Source organism: Hemiscyllium ocellatum (genome assembly GCF_020745735.1).
Source record: "Hemiscyllium ocellatum isolate sHemOce1 chromosome 41 unlocalized genomic scaffold, sHemOce1.pat.X.cur. SUPER_41_unloc_2, whole genome shotgun sequence".
Lineage (NCBI taxonomy): Eukaryota > Metazoa > Chordata > Chondrichthyes > Orectolobiformes > Hemiscylliidae > Hemiscyllium > Hemiscyllium ocellatum.
Window position 1 is genome coordinate 1,554,341 of NW_026867549.1, and position 14,930 is coordinate 1,569,270.

The window sequence follows — 14,930 nt, forward strand, 5'->3', positions numbered from 1 at the left end:
GTACTCATTTTCAGGAAACAAGCCATGTTCTCGATGCCTCAGAAACGAATAGTACATTACAAGGGGAGTCGCATTCGTGATACTGCTAGCCTTGTTGCTGGCATAACTTCCACGCTGCTTTCTATCGATCATTTCAGTGTAGATTTGGTTGGTTAGTATATCCCTAAGTAATCCAGACAAAGAAATGCTAGTGTGTCACTTCGTCAGTGATATCCACATGAAGTGAGGAGAGAATTCTCTTCAATTATTAATCTTTTCAGTGGTTTAGTATGGTCGTCTTTACTCGCCCCCCCCCCCAACCCCCATCCCACTATCTGACAAAGGTTGATCTGTTCTTCAAAAATGTTATCGTAATGGGAATAAAACCCAGAAAAGGACGCGTTAGGACCCGCTTGATGGCCACTATAACCTTCCATTTCCACTCGTCGTAAAAGCCAAAGTTACACAGATAGAAGTCGGACTTCGTGAACCGATTAGGGATTTGGTAAATTGGAGCGTACTTGTTCTATCCCATCGTGGTTGGAACGAGGTGTTGCTAAGCCCAGCATTTACTGTCTGTCTTTAGCTATCCCCTTTGGAAACTGAAGAGTGAGCTGCCTTCTTGAGCCGTGGAGTCCATGTGCTCTCGCTTACACAAAATGACATTCAGGAGGGATGTCTAAAATTTTGACCATGCAACTTTGGCGAAACGGTTGATATATTTCCAAGACAAGATGCTGTGTGATTTGTAGGAGAAGATGAACGGGAAAATGGACAGTGCTGGTAACAGGAAGTTTCGAAATTATGAGGGAGTGAAGACGGGCGTAGAACGGAAAAGTGAGCAGCAGGAATACCAGCAATAACACAGACATGCTAAGATCTGAGACGTGGACGTGTGATGTTGTGATTGAACATTTGAATTGTTGGTTAATTTGAATAAGATTGGAGAATAGAGTCATGTGAACTCTCTTAGAATCTGAACTGTGCAAACACGTGTGAAAAATGAAGGAGACAAGGACTTTTTTTTGTGGTAGATATAATCTTAAGGATAGTTGATTGCAGCTAATCATCCACAAACGAAAAACTGGAATAACAGCAAACATACCAACAGCCACTCTCAGAAAAAAACTCACCAGGACAAAGGACCCGATACCCAGCATGAGAAAAACCAACGTAATGTACAAAATACCATGCAAGGACTGCACAAAACACTACATAGAACAAGCAGGAAGACAGCTAACGATCCCCATCCATGAACACCAACTAACCAAGAAACGACATGACCAGCTATCCTGAGTTGCTAGACACGCAGATGACAAGCAACATGAGTTCGACTGGGACAACACTACTACTATCGGACAAGCCAAACAGAGAACAGCCAGGGAATTCCTAGAGGCATGGCACTCATCCACAGATTCATTCAACAAACACATCGATCTGTACCCAATATACCGGCCACTGCAGCGGACAGCTGGAACTGACAACCGGAAGCGGGAGAGGCAAGCCACTGTAAATGCCAGAGGAAACAACACAGAGGTGCTTCGCAGGAGGCTCCCAAGCACTTAGGATATCACCTAGACATGGGACAAAACGTCTGCAACACAAATTCCCAGCTCGGCGAACAGAACCTAGCAACATTAGAATGAAACGTTCGTCCTTGAGGCAAGTATTTGAGTTGGCCACAAAACGTGTCCTCTGGATGAACACGGGCCTATGTTTCAAGGGGAATGGAGGATAAAAGTAAAGTGATTTTTGACGAAACTGTGCAAGGCACTGATCAGACCTCATCTGGAATGCTGTGAACAATTTTGGGGCTTCTCATTCGCAGGAAAGATACACTGGCATTCGTGGTTGTTCAGAGAAGGCTTACCAGTGCTGGTCCCGGGTAAAGGTGGCTGTCTTATGAGGAAAGTTTGAAAGGGTTATGTTTGTATTCATTCAAGTTTTGTATAATGCGATCGGACCTTCATGAAACATTCAGTTTCTTATAGAAAGTGAAATAACAGAAGAGATGAAATTGTTTCCCCTTGTTGGAGAGTCTTTGTCCGGGGCATCATCTCAGAGCGACAGTTTGCCCACTTAGGATAACGATAAGGAGGATTATCATCTTTCAGAGTGTGGCGAATCTGTGGAACACATTACCGCAGGTGGCTTTCATTGAGTCATAGATTCCTATAGCACAGAGACAGGACCTTCAATCTAATCAGGTCCTTGCTGATTTAATCATCAATCCATGCTGACCGCATTTCCCTGCACTTGATCCAAGTCCTGTTCATGTATTTCTACAAATTCTTTTCAAAATGTGGCACTTCAGGGATCATTGTAGCCTTTCTCCTCTCTCCTTGAACTGATGTCCTCCAGTTCTTGATTCAGAATTGTGGGAAAAGGGCTCTCATGGTCTTTTAGCCCTTTGTAAGATCTCCCATCCGTCTGCATGCTCTGCAGAAAAACAAAAATTGTGGGCGGCACGGTGGCACAGTGGTTAGCACTGCTGTCTCACAGCGCCTGAGACCCGGGTTCAATTCCCGACTCAGGCGGCTGACTGTGTGGAGTTTGCACGTTCTCCCCCGTGTCTGCGTGGGTTTTTCCTCCGGGTGCTCCGGTTTCCTCCCACAGTCCAAAGATGAGCGGGTCAGGTGAATTGGCCATGCTAATTGCCCGTAGTGTTGGGTAAGTGGTAAATGTAGGGGTATGGGGGGTTGCGCTTCGGCGGGTCGGTGTGGACTTGTTGGGCCGAAGGGCCTGTTTCCACACTGTAAGTAATTTAATCTAAATTTAATCTAAAAAAACGTTCATAGCTTGACTGGCGTCTCCCTTTCACTCTCTTCCCTGAGTCTTGGCACTCTCCTCGTAAATTCTGTCTATACGGTTTCCCCTTAAGTAACATCCTTCTGAAATCAAGCTGTCCAAAACGGAAAGCAATTGCGACCTTGCATCTAAACAGCTGCAACATATATTCCCTACTTCCATTCTCAATGTTCTGACGGATGGGAGCCTTCTTCAGTGCTCTGCCTGCATGTCACTCTACGTTCAGAGAACCATTCACCTGAATGCTGCATCCTTCTGTTCCAATACATTTCTTGAGACATTTACCATGGAACTCCTTCCTTGATTTGACTTTCCAGCATGAAAAACATCACACCTATTAAACCCCAATCGTTATTTCTCAGCCCATTTCCCCAGCTGCTCAAGGTTCTGCTACGAATACTTTCCTTGCAGCACTGGAGACGGATGATGCATAAGAAGGGATTAGAGGGATGAGGGTCAGGTTTGGGCAAATGGGACTAGATTCGGTTTGGACATCTGATCAGCATATCTGAGTTGAACCGAAGTGTATGTTTCCATGCTATGCATCGCTTAGTCTCCATGGCAATATAAATTCTGATATTTTTTCCGAACTGTCCACAACTGTTATATTTTAGTGTCGTTTGTAAACGTACGAATCATGTCTTGGACATGTTCATGCAAATCAAAGATAACAAACAGCGAGGAGCCCAGCACCATTTCCCGAGGCACACTACTAGTCACAGGCTTCCAGTCTGACAAGCATCCTTCCACTATTACTATCTGCTTTTAACCTACAAGCCAATATTGTATTCAATTTGCCAGCTTTCCCTCGATTGTGTGCGAAATTTGATTGTTCAGTATATTCAAGGCTGAGGCAGACAGATTTTTAGTCGGTTAGTAATCAATGGTTCTGGTCAGAAGGTAAGAATGAGGAGTTGAGTATGAACAGATCACCATTAAATAGCGGAGCAGACGAAATGAAGTAAATTGCGTACTACTCCTCCTGCATCTTCTGGTCTGTGTTCAGAATCGATTCTAGTTTCTGTTTTCTTTTTATTGCCTCATGGGATGTCGCATGCCTGACTGGATCAGACTTTATGGCCCAAATGAACTATTTCTGCTCTTATGGCCCTTTTTTAGCGCCTACTGTTGACCTATAGCTTTGCTTGAGGGGACCGAGTAACAGACAAAGCTTAACGATGCTCATCCTGACTTTCGACTTGTTCCTACTCTGCTTCTGATTCATTTCATGAGATTGAGCCGCCGTGTTAATGGAGGATAGGATTGAGAAATGCCTGTCATTTTCTGTTGTACCTTATGCCAAACTTAACCCCCTCACCTGCAAGGTACGTTTCAGTAAAATCTCCCTTCCTGTCTTTCAGTGAACCTCTTTGAGTGTGAAAAGAGCAGGGGACTGTGTCAAGGTGGGCTTTGCAGGAGGGAGCAGCAAGTGGTCTCCAACCTCTATCTCAGATGCAGAAAATGCTACAAGGCCCATTAAACTACAATACTGGGATGCACACAGGGCGCCATGAATAACAAGTGCCCCACGATCGCTAACATAAATATGACTGCCAGCTGACTCAGACACAAGCTGGCTGTGAGACTGTTAAGATAGAGTGAACAGATCCTGGGGTACTGTATTAGTCTGATCACGTCCCTGTTTCCCCTTCACAAGAAGGACGGGGTTGAAGGGTGGCCATAATACCTGAGATTGAGCCAGTATAATTTAAGTCCAGAAACAGAACTCGTGAGCAGAAGAAAGCTAATCCATCCTTCGTGTGTACACCCCATTCGATTCCACCATGGCCAATCAACTAATTCAGTGTTGTGTTCCTGCCTTCTTCCATATACGTTTTCGCCCAGTGAGAACTTTCTCTAACTTCTCCTCAAACATTCGTGTAATGTTTTGATCACTGCCGTTTTCAACTGCACAGGATTCCACATGATCCCCATTACGTGGGGGAAGACATTTCTGCTTAACTCAGGCCTAACTGATCCAATTCCTGGTCACACAACAGTCGTGCCTTCCAGGAATCGGTGTGGTAAATGTTTGTCATAATCCCTATGCCATCAGAACATCCTTTCTCAGATAGAGACACCGAATCTACACACATAAGTCTTCAAGTGTCGTCTCATCCTGTACCACAGTAGCACGTCTCTGCTCGTGCACTCGAACCCTCTCGCTATGAAGGCCAACATGCATCTGTCTTTTCACCTGCAATCCTTGTCTTCAATCATCAGTGTACAAGTCCTCCCCACCTCTCCGACTTACCAATCTGTCATCATTCAAAACATAACATACCTTCTTTGATCCCAAAATGATAAACGTACATTCACCCACTTTATACTGCATTTGCCATGCATTTTCCCACTCATTCAATTTAGTCCAAATGGCACTGTGGCATTCTGCCCAAATGTCACAGCTCACCCTCCCAATTAGTTTTGTGTCATCTGCAAATTTGGAAAAATTGCATTTATTTCCTTCACCTGAGTCATTAGTAGTAATCGTGACCAGGTGATGTCCAGGCCCTAAATATGTGTCATGGAGCAGAATGGGACGAAAAATATTCCAGAAATCTTTCAGTTTCCTTCAATAATTATAATATTATTTTTTTTCCAGGGCCATGCCCGTTTTCCAGTCCAAATAAAAATCCACATTAAATCTAAAGTTCTGCTTCACAAATTTATTGAAATCAGTGCAAAATCCTGATGACTGTTCCTGTGTGTAATGACTTTACTTTGGTCAGGAGCAACATCAAAATATCAATGTTCTTGTCTCTACGAGTTTGGCACATTCTGTCTGTGTGTGTGTTGCTTCGTGTACGTGCTGCTATGCATGTGAAAGCACTGGTGTGATTGGCGAATGTGCATAATTGTGTGTGGGTGACTGCGTGCTTCAGTGTTTCTGTGTTGTATCATGTTTGTGAGTTTGTATACAAGTGTGATTGAAAACGTGCAGTAGTAAAATGGCTTGGACATGCATTGATTTGATTGTGAATGCGTATAGATATATATGTGTGTTACTACTTTTTGAGTGAGTGTAAGGATGTGTGAGGGCATGTGTGTATAAGTGATTCTCCATGCGCGTGTCCAAGTGTGAAATAGGGTGGTTGTAGATTGTGTGTGGGGAATGCATTGGAGCGAGTGTGAGTACGTGTATTATTGAAATGAATGTTTGCATAAATGACGTTTTTCATGCGGATGTCAGTAGGTGCGTTTAAGTGCGTATTTGTAAGTGTGTATGTGTAAGTGCGCGATTGTAACTGCATGCTTGTAAGAAAAGACATAATGATGGAACGAATAGGAGCAGGAGTGGTCCATTTGGCCAATAGAGCCTGTTCCAACATTCAATAACAGCACGATGAATCGTTTCAGTGACTCATCTCCACTTAAATGCCCGCTCACTATAACTCTTAATTAATTTACTCTTCAAAAACATATCTCTCTTTGCTATACAAGCATTCACGGTGGTAGCCTCAACCACTTCAGTGGGCAGGGAATACCACATATTCACAAGACGTTTGGTGAACAAGTTCCTCCTCAACTCAGTTCGAAATCTGCTTTCTTTCTTTTTAATGCAATGCGACTCCGTTCTAGTTTCAAAGGCCAATGCAAACAATCTCCCTGTTCCTATGATATCTATAGTCTTCATTTTCTGTCTTTCTATAAAACGTCTCCCTCATTCTTTAATTTCCAAAGAGGATAGTGCCAGACTACGCAATCTCTCCTCCGAAGCCAGACCTCAATTCCAGAATAAATTTTGTGAATCTTTGTTTTCCCTGCTCCAGTGCCAGTGCAAGCTTACTCAATTGGAGAGAGTAAAAATGTCCCCGATACTCCAGATGTGTACGCACCAGCATTCTAAACATTTGCAGCATAACCTCCATATTGTGAAACTCCACACTTTTAGCAGTGAAAGACAATATTGCATTCGCCTTTTCAATAAATATTGAACCGTAAGACTGCACGCATATGGGGTCTGTGTGTGCGCACATTAAGTGTGAGATTCTTGCGGGTGCGTGTTCAGTGTGTGGTCCGTGAGTGTGTGTGTGTGTGTGTGTGTTCAGTGTGCGGTTTTTCAGTATCCCGTCCGTGTGTTCAGGAAATTCCACCTTCAAGTTTACAAAACAGAGAGAGATTTATCTTTAATTTAAAATAATACAGACGGGCTCAATTTTGTGGCAGGAACAAAACCAGACAAGTTACCTTATGAAAGGACAATTCGCTCAAATAATTTTGATCAAAGCTCTATACAATGAGTTGCAGTCAGAAGTCTGAACATGAGATAGAGAGCGAGAGCATGGCTGCTAATTGACTGCAGGAACCGTCAAATAACGAGAACATGTTTCAGATCAGGTTTCAATATGTACAATGGACACCCTCATGCCGCACAGTCAATGAATGATGGCGCTCTCCTTTCATCATTCCCAGCGATGCATTCAGGGGAGCATATCCCGGCATTGAACGCATCGTCACTCTCCATCGCATCGCCTTGGGGAGTGGCACTCCGACATTTCGGCACAATCAAAGTGGAAATTCAGCCGACATCGCTGCTGAAACATCTGCTCCTTGTAATCTTCCATCAGTCTCGTCAAAGATTCTGCCTGTGTATGATCAGTGGAAGAATAGACCTCCAAATAGCTCTCTGATCCATTGGCTTATAAATAAAACAATACAGAACGGGGACTGACTTCCTCACTGCATTCAGATCGAGGTATTCATTTATAAAACAAAGTACACCGGAGAAAAGAGTTGCAAACTGCCATCGGATAGACGCGTTTATCAGTATAACGGAGGAAAGATTTCGAAAGTACCCTCTGATCGTGGTCTTCATTTTTGGAGGTTAAACTGCCTGGGGAGATAGTTACCCACAGTACTCTATTCCAGGGATTCACATGTGAAACAACACAGACTGGTGAGTGAGATAAAAGCTGTGCTCTGATCGAGGGCTTTAAACATAAAACAATGTAGATTGGGGAGAGAGCTGCATGCAATAACCTGATCGAGTGATTAACATGTAAAAACGACAGGCTAGGGGGAGAGAGAGAGACAGATAGCGAGACGCCACTCCAATCCATGTTCTTGCACGTAAGAAAAAGCAGAGATTGGTGAATGTGTTGCACCCTGTGCTGCAATCAAAGAGTGTATCTAGAAATCAAAACAAAGGAGCAAGTAAGTTACACATTACATTCTATTTGAAGGTTAGATGCACGTAACAAAATAGGTTTGGGTCAATTATACAAATTGGACTTTGTTTCACGGGGTTATTCAAAACAGCCAAAGGTCTGAAAATGCTGAAATAAATTAGAAAATGCTGGAAAGCGTGCGAAAGTGAGAACATATCAGTTTTATTGACTCAGATCCATCTTCTATTACGGAATGATTTTGAATACCTTGGGGACAAATCTTCGAGGGTTTATGAAAGAACATGTTTTAGAGCTGACAAGCCAATCAATCATGATCTTATCGCATGGTGAGGCAACTCGAAGGCCTGAAAGGCATCCCTGCTGTTCATGATGTATGACAGCTTTCTGCTAACACCAGACTCATAACCCTTTTCTGACAGCCTCACTGGAGATTCCTTGCTTCTGATCGGAGCTCAGAAAATGCTCTAGTTTCTTTGTGCCTAGGAAATCATGTCTCACAAACTTGATCGAGTTTTTTTGAGGAAGTAACATAGAGGAGTGATATGGGCAGAGCAGTAGACATGATCTATATGGGCTTCAGTAAGGCGTTCGATAAGGTTTGACATGGGAGACTGATTATCAAGGATAGATCTCACGGAATACAAGGAAAACTAGCCATGTGGATGCAGATCTGGCTCAAAGGTGGAAGACAGAGGGTGGTGGTGAAGGGTGGTTTATCTGACTGGAAGCCTGTGACCAGTGGAATGTCACAAGGATCGGAGCTGGGTCCTCTAATTTTTGACATCTACAAAAATGATTCGGATGCGAACCTAAGAGGTATAGTTAATACGTTTGCAGATGACACCAAAACCGGAGGTGTGGTGGACAGCGAAGAGGGTTACCTCAGATTACAGGAGTAATTTGACCAGACGGGCCATTTTTCTGAGAAGAGGCAGGTGGAGTCTAAATGCGAGGTGCTGCATCGTGGGAAAATAAAACTTACCAGGACTTATACACTTAATGTTGCTGAACAAAGAGATCTTGCAGTCCAGTTTCATGCTTCCTTGAAAGTGGAGTCGCAAGTAGATAGGGCAGTGAATGAGTCGTATGGTATGTTTTCATTTATTGGTCAGAGTATTGAGTGTAGGAGTTGCTGGTCATGTTCTGGTTGTACAGGACATTAGTTAGGCCCACTGTTGGAATGTTGTGTGCAATTCTGGTCTCTTTACTATCGGAAAGGTGTTGTGAAATGTGAAATGGTTCAGAAAAGATTTAAAAGGATTATGCCAGGGTTGGAGCATTTGGGCTATAGGGAGAGGCTGAACAGGCTGGGGCTGTTTTCCCTGTAGCGTCGGAGGTTGAGGGGTGAAAATATAGTGGTTTACAAAATCATGAGGGACATGGATAGGGCAAATAGACAAAGTCTTTTCCCTGAGGTCGGAGAGAGCATAACGAGAGTGCATAGTTTTTTGGTGAGGGTGAAGGATATAAAGACACCTATTGGACAATGTTTTCGGACAGAGGGTGGTCCGTGTATGAAGTGATCTTCCAATGGAAGTGGTGGAGGCTGGTACAATTGCAACATTTATGAGGCATTTGGATGGGTGTTTGAATCGGAAGGCTTTGGAGGGATATGGTTCGGGTGCTGCCAGGTTGACTGGATCAGGTTGGAATATCTAGTCGGCTTAGACGGGTTGGACCGAAGGGTCTGTTTATATGCTGTACATCTCTATGACTTTATAACTCTATGAATTCCCCTCAGCGTCTCCAAATGAGATAACCTTTCATCTCTCCAACTGAGAACTACCAACATATCTTGAACAAAGCAATCAACAAACACGGCCATCTCCTTGCTAACACAATGGCAAAATGTAATAGATACCAACTTACTTCGAACTTCCAAACCTCCCTTTCATTCATGACTTGTAATGATTTTAAATCATCAGAATTACTGGAAGCAAGGTGATGAGGGTGGCCAATCCAGCATAAAGAACCCCGGTGAGCCTACCATTTCAACCACTGGCACAATAATGTTTGAAACGAGGCTCACACACTTCAATAATGTCAGTCCGAGATAAGATCTGAAGTGCTACCATTGTTTATTACGCTCTTGCATGAGAGATGTGGTGTCTACTATTTACAAGGTAGTCACGCACACACCGAGCTTAACGAGTACACAATATTTACCTAATTCGTTTCGTTACCCTCCTCCCATTGCTGCTACCCTGTTTACATCTGTCACTGCTCTAAACCCGGCTGTTTATCTCTGAACTCATCCCGCCTTGTCCGTGACAAAATGTTTATCTCTGGTCTCACAAGACAGTTTGATAACCTACTTTTGTGGTCTTATTGTTATATATCCTTCTGCACTGACATCTGTTTCCGTGCCCATTCAAAGAAACATTTCCTTTTATTCTTTGCCCTTACTGAACCTAATGACCTCTTGATTGTATTTTTTCTTTGTGGGAAGTGGGAAGCAGATGCTTGTAACTACTGTTTTTACAAGCAAATCTAACTTAACCGCCTCCACTTACAGCAGCTTATCTATTTGTCTATAACATCTTGCATTGTTTGCAGGTACATTTCATTCTTGTATGCACATTTTAGCTAATACAAAAACAATTATATATTTCCTTCACATAGTTTTCATTCTTGTTGACTCAGCTCTTGGCTGAAACAATTATATACTGGTGTATTATGATTGCAGAAGTCACACTGCTTTAGCTATATACCACAATGATAATATACACCCAGGAGCAGGAGCAGACATCCAGGCTTTCCAGACTGCTCTGCCTTTCAATAAGATTTTGTCTGATCCTTTCGTGGACCCGTCCACCTTTCAACGCTTTCAATATGTCTGTTAATTTCTTTGTTATTCAATAAGAAATCTATGTTCGGTTTAAAAATGTTTTGTCAAGTTGCATCAAGTCCTTCACTGGGCAAGGTATTCCATAGATCAAAGTTTGGGAGAAGATTTGTAGTTCGGGTACTCGTTGTTGTGGTTCTCTTCGCTGAGCTGGGAGTTTGTGTTGCAAACGTTTCGTCCCCTGTCTAGGTGACATCCTCAGTGCTTGGGAGCCTCCTGTGATGCGCTTCTGTGATGTTTTCTCCGGCATTTATAGTGGCTTGTCTCTGCCACTTCTGGTTGTCAGTTCCAGCTGTCCGCTGCAGTGGCCGGTATATTGGGTCCAGGTTGATGCGTTTGTTGATAGAATCTGTGGATGAGTGCCATGCCTCTCGGAATTCCCTGGCTGTTCTCTGTTTGGCTTGCCCTATAATAGTAGTGTTGTCCCAGTCGAATTCATGTTGCTTGTTTTCTGCCTGTGTGGCTACTAAGGATAGCTGGTGGTGTCGTTTCGTGGCTAGTTGGTATTCATGGATGCGGGTCGTTAGCTCGCTCCTGTTTGTCCTATGTAGTATTTTGTGCAGTCATTTCATGGGATTTTGTACCCTCCGCATTCAGACAATAGGGCGCCTCTGACTGGTTGGAAGACAAAATTACTTCCAGTGTTCCAGTATTTCCAATTCGGCAACCTTGATGCTACTCAACAGAAGGTTTGATGTGCGTCACCTCACAGGCGCTTGCATATTGTTCCATTCCTTCTGAGCAACCCTTTGAGTTGCCTGTATGGTGGTCTCAATGGCATGATAAATTCCAGTTTGTGTCGTCACCATTGCACAATCGGTGCAGAGTGCGTAAATTTCTCAGACAAAAACGAGAATTAGACATGCGTTGTGCAGTACCCCCACCACCCACCCAATGTGGCATAAATGAAATATGTTGGCAGTAAGTATTCTATGCTTGACGATACGTTTTGCTAAATTGTGGCCGAAATAAATTATCCTAAAGCAAAATTATCCAGGCTAATAAATTTGAGAGAGCAAAACATAACTATGAAACATAACCAGAAAGTCAATACATTCCGAAAAAGAGACACTAATTTCCAACACCTAATTTCAGTTACATCATGCTGCAGTGTTTTTTTCTGTAAATTCTGTGTCCTAAGATCTTATACTCCACAACCACCTGGTGAAAGATCGGTCCGGCGAAAGTTTCTGTTTCCAATTAAACCTGTTGGATTACAACCAGGTTTTGTGCGATTCTTAACTTTGTACATCGGCACTTCAAATCACGATTCCCGAAAGGGGAACTGGAGAACCAAAAAAAAGGAGAATGACATAAAGGTTGTATTATTTCTTAATTCATTATGTTAGCAAAACGCATGGGTAGTTTTGGAAATCGTAACTATCTGTCTCAACTCAGTTGTTAGAAGAGGCTGTTGCTGCTTTGGAAATCATAAATCCAAATTTTCACTCGTGGTCACACTTGGGATCCAAATCTTCTCTTTGGGAAGACTAGGTTCGATGATAAGCTGGAAAATGCACGTCAGATCAGGCATCATCAAAGGAAAGAAGACTCATATTTCAGGCAGGCCTCTATCTCTGTCGCCCTCTTCTTCTCTCCCCATCTCTGTCTGCCTCCCTTCTCTCTCTCACTCTCGCCATCCCTTTCCTGATCTGTCTCCCTCTCTTTCCCTCCCTAGCACTCTCTGTGCCTCTCCTTCTACCCCTTCTACCTCATGTCGCTCCGTACTTTATTCTCCCTCCCTCTCCTAATTTCGCTTTCGCCTCCCTACTTTTCTGTTTTAGTGTCCCTTTCCCTATCTCTCACGCATTCAATCTCTGTATCCGCTCCCTCCCTCGATTTAATCCCCCTTCGCTCTGTATTTGTCTCTGTCTCTCTCTCTTTGTGCCACCCTATATCTCTGTTTGCCCTCGCTCTCTCCATCCCTGTCTCTCTCTTCGCCCCTCTACCTACCTGTCTCTCTGCCTCCTCCCCTTCCTCTAAGCTCCTCTCCATATCTCTCCCTCAATATCTGTCTTCGTCTCTCTTTGTCCCGCCACATTTCTCTTTTTGATTGTTTCTGTCCCTCTGTCTCCATTTCAATCTCACTCCCTCCTTTCTGTCCATTTCCTTATCTTCCTCTACCTTTCTCGACCTCTCTCTGCAAATCTCTCACACGCTCCCAATCCCTATCTAATTCCGTCTCTGTCTCAGTCTCTCTTTCTCTCTCTCTCTTTGTGTCTCTGTGTCCCAGTCCTTCACTATCTCTTACTTCCTATCTCTCCCTCTCTCAGTCTCTCGCTCTCTCTGTCTCCATTTTCTCTCTCTTGTCCCCCTCCCATATCTTCCCTTTCCTCTCCAATTCTCAGTCCGTCTCATCTTTTTTCCCTCTGTCCATCTCTCTATCTCGCCCCTCCTCGCTTTCTTTCTCTCCATTTCAGTAACATTCTGTACTTCGTCCAATCTTTGTGTTCTATCTTCGCCTCTTTCAATCTCTCCCTTTCCCTCTCCTGATCTATCTTTTAATATTTCTTTGTCTCTCTGTCCCTGTCTCTACCACACTCGATATAATGCCCCTCCCTGTCCTAATATCTCACGTGTTATACCTCTCTCTGTCTCTCCCTCTCTCCCTCCCTCTCTCATTCTGTTGCTGTTTTGCGCTCCCTCTCCATCCGCCAATTCATTCTCTTCCTGTCTCTCCCGCTCCCTGTCTCTCTGTCCCTCTCCCATTGTTTCCGTCCTTCTCTCTCTTTCTCACCTTCTGTCTCTATCTCTCTCCCTCGCTCCCTGATTCTCTCTCTATCACTGTCTGTCTCGCACAGGCCTTTGTTGAATCCCTGAGCTGAGTCGAGTATGAGTACGGTCTCAACAGCCGTCATTCAGCAAAGCACAAGGAAGGTTAACTCTCTCTCTCTTCGCTCTGTATTCTCAGCAGATGGAGAAAAGAGAGTTATGGACAGTAGTGGTGGAGAGAACTGTGTCTTTCACCCCACTGTACAGTGTACCGCTCGCGTCGAATTACCACAGGGAAGGAGAAAGGCAATGCAAGCAAAAGAGGTCATCTCCGTTGTAAACAATACGTCCTCTTGAAACATTTACACCAAATAAGGCATGCATTGCTCGGCTGCAAAGGAGCCAAAGATTATGTCACAGTTCACAGGGCGGGTAAATGTCCTGGACACAGTAACATGCACAAATGTGTCAGAATGACAGCCAATCCGTGAGGAACCATTTCCTTATGAATGAATCACGCGCAGTATCAAAGAATGCGGCTAATAACTCAACTTCCGAGTAATTAGGAATGGAATTTAACCCCGTGCTCTCCCTGTCCACGGGGTCCAGGTTGTGGAGCAGGAAAGATGCAGCAGGTCAGACAGACTGTCCTTGTCCTTGAGTGTTTGGGGAGACAGTGTAGATGTAGATTTACTCTGAATCTTAGCCCCACCTCCAGCCACCAGCAGCTTCGTGTTCACTGAAGAGGGGGAGATAGAGAAAGTTAGAGAGATAGATATTTCTGGCGTACAGTAGAGATCAGATTTGATATGTTCCAAAGAGTGAAATCCCACATCTGAATGAAATTTCTCGTGAAAGAGAGAAAGAGTGCAAGAGCGAGACAAAGAGGGGAGGAGACAGGGTGTGAGAAACAAAAGAAGGAGAGAAAGTGCGTGGGATAATGGGTAAGGGAGAATTGAGAGGAGGGAGAAATTGCAAGACTGAAGGAAAAAGTGGCAGTGAAAATGAAAGAGTAAAGTAGACAGCAGGATCGAGAAATGAGGAGGGTGAAAAGGCAATGAAAACAAATTTGGAGGTAGAAAACATTTTGGAAATTTGGCATGGAGAAAGAGTATATATTCCAGTGCTTCTAATCACAATCTTTTTTTTTCCTCAATCTTTAATTGCATGGCCCAAGCAGCTCACTAAATATAGTCCAGTTTGATCTTCCAAAATCTGGGTCAAATTTCTCATCAAACTGGCCATCATGTCACACCAAACACGCTGAAAGTCTTGTGACAGTGTGAATTAAAGCATAAGATGTGGGATTTTTGATTAACAAGTGTTGAGAAAATGAAACTTGCCTTCACGGCAGATCGTTTCGTCTGGCACCATAGTTTTCCAGTAGTTGCCTCAATCAGATGGTGTTGATGGCGGATAAGGCTGTGCGGTATTAGTGAAAATTGAGATGATTTGCA